Raw genomic sequence first — 5,992 nt, forward strand, 5'->3', positions numbered from 1 at the left:
AAGGATTTTGTGACTTCAAAGCCATTGAATTTCACTGGAAAGGAAGATCCGATCGAAGTCATGGATTGGATATCGGAGATGGAGTTAGCTTTCATGACGTGTGGTTGCAGAGGAAAACGACAAACCACACTTGCTATATGCCAGTTCCGAGGAGGCGCTGTGCGTTGGTGGAATACCTTGGGGAAGACTCTAAGCCCCAATGAGCCCCTAAAAATGACATGGGCAGATTTTTTGGTGCAATTCAAACAAAATTACTGCTCAGCTCAAAACTTGCTCGAGATAGAGAACCAATTCCTGACCCTGAAGAAGGGAAGCATGTCAATCGATGAATACACGAACAACTTCACAGAGAAGATGGAGTTTTCCCTACGTCTTGTACCGAATGAATTGATGAAAATCGACAAGTACGCAAAGGGACTTCCATGGGAGTATGCATTGCCAGTACGTCAGGAACATACTCTAAACGCAGCTATTTGGGCTGCCATGTCTGTGGAGGATATGATTAAGGGAAGAGCTACCAGCAAGGTTGAGGCTGGCGAGAAGAGGAAATTTGAAGGGTCTGCTAAACCCAACAATAAGAAGAGCAAGTTCGGTTCAAAGAAGTTTGGGGGAGGAGGAAATGAATCGAAATGGTGCGAGAAGTGTAAGAAGAAGCACTCGGGAAAATGTAGCGAGGAAGTAACCTGCTACAAGTGTGGGAAAACGGGGCACTATGCCAATAAGTGCCCCATCAACAAGAGGGTGTGCTACGAGTGCCGTGAAGAAGGGCATATTGCTAAGGATTTCCCAAAGAAGAAAGATGCGGGAAGGCCCAACATTCCACTAAAGTCGAAGGTGAGAGCCTTCCAGATGACGCTCGAGGCTACGAAGGAGGCAGCAGATGTCGCTTCAGGTACCTTTCTTGTAAATGGTTTGCCTGCCAATATACTATTTGATTCCGGAGCAAACTACTCCTTTATGTCACATAAGTTTGGTGGGAAACTAGCATTACTTGTAGAAAAACTTGATAGTGCCATGATTCTAGAAGTTGCCAGTGGCAAGTTTTTACCTGTTAGTAATCGTATTCAGGATGTAGTCATCAACCTAAATGGAAACGAATTCCATGAAGAGCTATTGCCCATAGAGTTGAACAGTTTCGACGTCGTTCTGGGAATGGATTGGCTTAGTGCCAACGATGCTGGTATTCTTTGCAGAAAGAAGATAATTAGGGTAAATCCCCCTGGAAAGGAGTCATTTATGGTGTACGGGGACAAACTCAAAGTGAATTCTGGAATCATCTCCCTGATGAAAGCCAGACAATGTTTATCTAAAGGATGTGCATCATATTTGGCTTTTGTGATCGATGCTAAGAAGGAAAAGAAGGAGGTGCAGAATATACCAATCGTATGTGATTATCCGAAAGTATATCCCGAAGATCTTCCCGGATTACCGCCTGACAGACAAGTGGAGTTACATATAGACTTGTTACCAGGAATGACACTGATAGCAAAGGCACCATACTGATTAGCACCGACGGAGATGAAAGAGCTTACGACGCAACTTCAGGAGTTGTTGGACAAAGGTTTAATTCCACCTAGTTCATCACCCTGGGGAGCTCCGATGCTATTCGTAAAGAAAAAGGATGGGAGCATGAGAATGTGTATAGACTACCGAGAGCTGAACAAGGAAACAGTAAAGAACAAGTACCCATTGCCGAGGATTGATGACCTATTCGATCAGCTGCAAGGTTCGAGCTATTTTTCAAAGATCGATCTCAGGTCAGGATATCATCAGCTAAAGGTAAGAGAGCAAGATATTGAGAAGACTGCATTCAGAACAAGATATGGACACTACGAGTTCTTAGTTATGTCATTCGGACTAACTAAGCTCCAGCAACGTTCATGGATTTGATGAACAGGGTTTGTAAACCATTCCTCAATAAATATGTGATAGTGTTCATCGATGGCATTCTGATCTACTCGAAAGCCAAGAGGAGCATGGAAAGCATCTACGGGAAATATTAGAAGTGCTAAAGAAGGAGAATCTATATGCAAAGTTCTCCAAGTGTGATTTTGGATCCGAGAAGTCCAATTCTTGGGTCATGTGGTTAACCAGGAGGGAATAATGGTTGACCCAGCAAAAATCGAAGATGTGATGAAGTGGGAACATCCAAAGAGTCCCATAGAGATTCAAAGCTTTCTTGGGTTAGCTGGATATTACCGACGATTTATCCAGGGATTTTCTTTGATGGCTACTCCATTGACAGTGTTGACCCACAAAGGAGCTACATATACATGGAGTGAGAAACACGAAGAGTCATTCGAGAAGCTAAAGAAGAAGTTATGCGAAGCACCGATTCTTTCTCTACCTGATGGAGTTGAAGATTTTGCGTTGTATAGCGATGCGTCGGGAGTGGGGTTGGGCTGTGTTCTGACCCAAAGAGAAAACGTGATAGCATATGCCTCTCGACAATTGTAGGAACACGAAAAGAACTACCCCACTCACGATTTGGAGTTGGCAGCGGTAGTTTTTGCTCTAAAGATATGGAGGCATTACCTATATGGAATGAAATGCAAGCTTTTCACTGATCATAAGAGTCACCAGTATCTCTTTAATCAGAAGGAGTTGAACATGAGGCAACGATGCTGGCTAGAGTTACTCAAGGACTACGACTGTGAGATACTTTACCACCCCGGTAAAGCAAACGTCATCACTGATGCTCTCAGTCGAAAAGTCAACCTTGAAAGGAAAAGGCCAAGAGCGTTGAGAATAGAAGTTGTCTCGATGATTGTGGATAGTGTCAAGAAACCTCAAGAGGAAGCTTCAGAAAAGAGTGACCGAAAAGAAGAACGTTTGGGAAAAGCGTTGGTGTTCGGTACAAACCGTCAAGGACTAAAGGTATTCCAAGATCGGATTTGGGTACCTAAGGCGGGAGGAATAAGAGATCTTCTAATGGAAGAAGCACACAAGACCATGAAATCAATTCATCTCGGTAGCAAAAAAATGTATAGGGACCTAAAACTCTACTACTGGTGGCCAACGATGAAACTCGATGTTGCGAAGTATGTGGCCGAGTGTGTGACATGTGTAAGAGTTAAGGCACAACATCAGAAACCGTATGGGAGTTTATAACTTTTACCTATACCCATGGGTAAATGGGAAGACATCACCATGGATTTTGTGGCTAAACTACCCAGGACGAAGAACGGTCACGACATGATTTGGATAGTCATGGATCATTTCACTAAGAGTGCACACTTCATAGTAGCTAACGAGAGGTGGTCTATGGATAAGCTCGCAAATGCTTACGTGAAATAGATAGTAAGGCTTCACGGTGTTCCTCTAATGATTGTATCTGATCGTGATAGTCGTTTCACGTCGAGGTTTTGGAGGAGTCTACAAGAGGAATTGGGTACGAAGTTGTGTCGTAGTACAGCTTACCATCCGCAGACTGATGGTCAGATCAAAAGAACGATACAAACACTGGAAGATATGCTGAGACTGTGTACCCTAGAGTTCCAAGGGAACTGGGACGAGCACTTACCTCTGTTAGAATTTTCCTACAACAATAGTTTCCACTCGATCATCAAGATGGCGCCTTATCAAGCTTTGTACGGACAGAAGTTTTGTACGCCGTCTTGTTGGCTTGAGGCTGGAGAGAAGCAGTTTATGGGCCCCGAGATAGTCCATGAGACTGTTGAGAAGCTGAAGGTGATCAGGGAAAGGATGTTAGTAGCTCAGGATCATCAGAAGAGCTATGCTGACAAGAAAAGACGATCAATGACCTTCGAAGTTAGAGATTCGGTTTTGCTTAAAGTCTCACCGTGGAAGGGACTTATAAGATTCGGGAAACGAGGAAAGTTAAGTCAAAGGTTTATTGGACCATTCAAAGTTCTTCAGAAGATTGCGAACCAAGCCTACAAGCTGGAATTGCCCAAAGAGCTAGATGGTATTCATAACACCTTCCATGTGTGTTATTTGAGGAAATTCATGGGAGAAGTTCCCGACATAATCTCGATCTCAGAATTAAGAATGGATAAGAATAAGAGGCTAATCGAAGAGCATGAGGCAATCGTTGACCCTAAGACTAAGAAGTTATGACGCAAGATGGTCGACCTAGTGCTAGTCTGATGGAAACATTCGAATGGGCGGAATCTCACTTGGGAAACAGAGAGTGACATGATGAGTCGCTACCAGCATCTGTTTGTTGATGCATGATTCCAGGACGGAATCATCCTAAGGGGGGGAGAATTGTGACCCCTAAGTTTTGGGGCTAAGCATTTTTAGACGATGTAATATTCTAGGTCAACTATTGTAACTCTTTTGAAGTAATAAAGATGAAATATTTGAATACTATGTGAATTATGTGTATTTATGTGCTTATTACTTATTTATAAACTTAAAATAAATAAAGAATAAAAATAAGCATCAAAATTAAAGTGTGAGATAAGCCCGATATCTTTACATAAAGTTGTAGTGGTCGAAACAAGGATTCTGGGGATATAAAGAACGCCGAAATCCGAGTCATAACGAAGAAGTTATGACCCGTTGTCACACCCCAAAACCGGAACGGCAGAAATCTTCTGGGGCAGAGGACGTCATGTATAGTATCACAACACACAAATATAGTAAACAAGCAAACAACATCATCCATTGCATTCATAATGTATTTTAATACAAGTGTGTTCTATACAGTTTATAAGACACCAAAAATATGAATCAAAATAAAAGATGAGTCTTGAAGTACGCTCCATCTTCTCAAAAGCTGGTGTCTGTACCTGTCTACTGATGACCTGAGAATACAAGTTATTTTGAAATAGTTTATCAGCATTAAATCTGATGAGTTCATAAATATTTTAGTGTCATTGTTTGCATGAAAATGTTGGTAAGTGTTTGAGTGTGTAAGTTTGTATTAATTGTTTGTAACTCTTAGAAAATCCTATATTTTCTATTAAAAGTAGCCTTCTACCAAGGCATCAAGTGCTACATGTTTGTTCATTGTAAAAGTGAGTATTTCTCCCAAATGTGACTATCATTTAATAAAATATAGTTCTTACATTACTGTTTATGTGAGAAGATCACAAAGTAGATGTAATGGGAAAATAACAAAGTATTGTAGTATCATGCTATAGTAACTACTGTTGTACTAACTACCTTAAACCAATTGTTAATTAAGGTATAATGTGATATAATTGTAACCGTACTAAATGACTAGGGAAATCACGACGCTGTAATACGTCGAACAGTAATGACATTTGTCACCCAAAGATCTGCAGATCCCACTATCACAACTAGGAATTTTGATGCTTTGTAACAACAACAATGATAAAAATTGTGAACAAAAAAATGTGAAAGCATGTATGATTCTTATTCAATAACAACAAAACTTCCATCAAACACTCTATACAAGCACTGCAAATAGTCAATAAAGAATTGGAAACCCTAGAAATCCCAGTTTAAAGTCCGTTTGGACTAGGACTTCCCTATTGGGCCTAATGGGCCAATAAGCTTCCAATTTGATTATTTTGGGCTTAGAACTCTTAAATGGGCTCTAATTGGACCCACTTCCATTTATTTTAATAATTTGAGCCATATTGGGCCTATAATGAAATAAAATACCTTAATGGACCTTATTGGGCCATCACTAACTTGATTAGCCCTAAATGGCCATAAAACTCATACTTTGATGTGTATTGGGCCCATATCTTAGACTTAAGCACTTAAGGCACAAACTCTCTCCTCTCTTATCTATCTCTCGGCCCAAGTAATAAAAAAAAGAGGAATTAGAGGATTAAGGAGGATTAGCCACCTTCTTAATACCTAGGGGATATCCAAGCAAATTCACATGTTTCCATGCACATCCTTTCACTTCCCTCTCTCTCTTCTTCTTCTATTACTCTCAGCCGAGAGTATCACACACACACACACAATTTTTTTCACTTAAACACTCTCAAGAACACACTACAACTCCTTAACTTCTCCTTCAAAAATTTCGAGATTAAGAGCTTTTCAA

The sequence above is a fragment of the Lactuca sativa genome, chromosome 2 (genome assembly GCF_002870075.4).
Source record: "Lactuca sativa cultivar Salinas chromosome 2, Lsat_Salinas_v11, whole genome shotgun sequence".
NCBI classification, from domain to species: Eukaryota; Viridiplantae; Streptophyta; class Magnoliopsida; order Asterales; family Asteraceae; genus Lactuca; species Lactuca sativa.